We start from the raw sequence: 1,055 nt of genomic DNA, 5'->3' as shown, positions 1-1,055 counted from the left end.
ACTAAGTAGGGCATTGTTAAATTTTGGATAGTGGTCTACAGATTTTGAGTGGCATTTAAAAAATACACTTTTAGCCCTAAATCTTGAAGTATCTCTGTCAGTTTGGGTCCTTTAAAAAGGATCCGGTCAAAATGGGATTAGATGGGCAAGAGATTTATTAGGAAAAACGGGCAGGGAGCATGAGGAGTCGGGGATGGCCTTCAGCCCCTGATGTGGGTCTGAGAAAGGAGAGCAAGAAGGAAGGACGGAGTTGGGAGGAGCCTCAGACCACAGGGCAGTTCTAAGAATGTCTCTGCCAGGCCAGTGCGGATCCCTGGGCTCCAAGACCTGAAGCTTCTCATTAGAGGAGTTCTGTGTCAGGCAGAGGTGGCCTGGTCCTACTATCTCCACTGCACTATGCCATTATCTGGGAGCAGCCCGTGGAAAGTAGCACCTGGCTTGAACGCTGCAATCAGCTTAAAGGTAGGGCATAAGAAGGCTGTCAGTCAGCTCTCTTCCCTGCTGCGGGTCCTCTGGAAGGAAGATTTGAATGGGGCACCTCCATGGTCACCACAGTACCCACAGGTGTACCCTTATATCCTAGGACCCTTGGCCTTACTCCCTCTGTTCTTTACTCCCCTCTCTAGACCAACTCATGGCAAAGTGTAAAAGGAGGTGACTCATCCCCTTCCTAGATTCTCAGTCCCCACAGAGCAAGTTTGGATAGGGAAGTTACACCTCTGGAGGCTCACCTTTGTTTGCCACTATTTCCTAGCCAATAAAACCATTGCTTATTAAATCCTAATTTCACAGACATTTCAGTGCTGAAATTCCCAGCACTGAGTTAAACACAGAGGACACAAGATAAATAAGACACCTAAATGGGGTCATATCTTATAGAGGGTTATGCACACTTTAGCAGAAATTTTAATAATGTGATAAGAAGAGAAATAGACTGGATCAGAAGAGGACTCTCCTGACCAGCCTGGGAAAAGTCTGAGCAGAGTCTGCAGGGGCAAATACAACTTACTCAGACAAAAAAGCCTGTCAGTGGCAAGTCTAGGCAGAAGCCAGGA

This window comes from Nomascus leucogenys, chromosome 3, assembly GCF_006542625.1.
Source record: "Nomascus leucogenys isolate Asia chromosome 3, Asia_NLE_v1, whole genome shotgun sequence".
Taxonomy (NCBI): Eukaryota; Metazoa; Chordata; class Mammalia; order Primates; family Hylobatidae; genus Nomascus; species Nomascus leucogenys.
Note: the sequence above shows the minus strand (reverse complement) of the source record.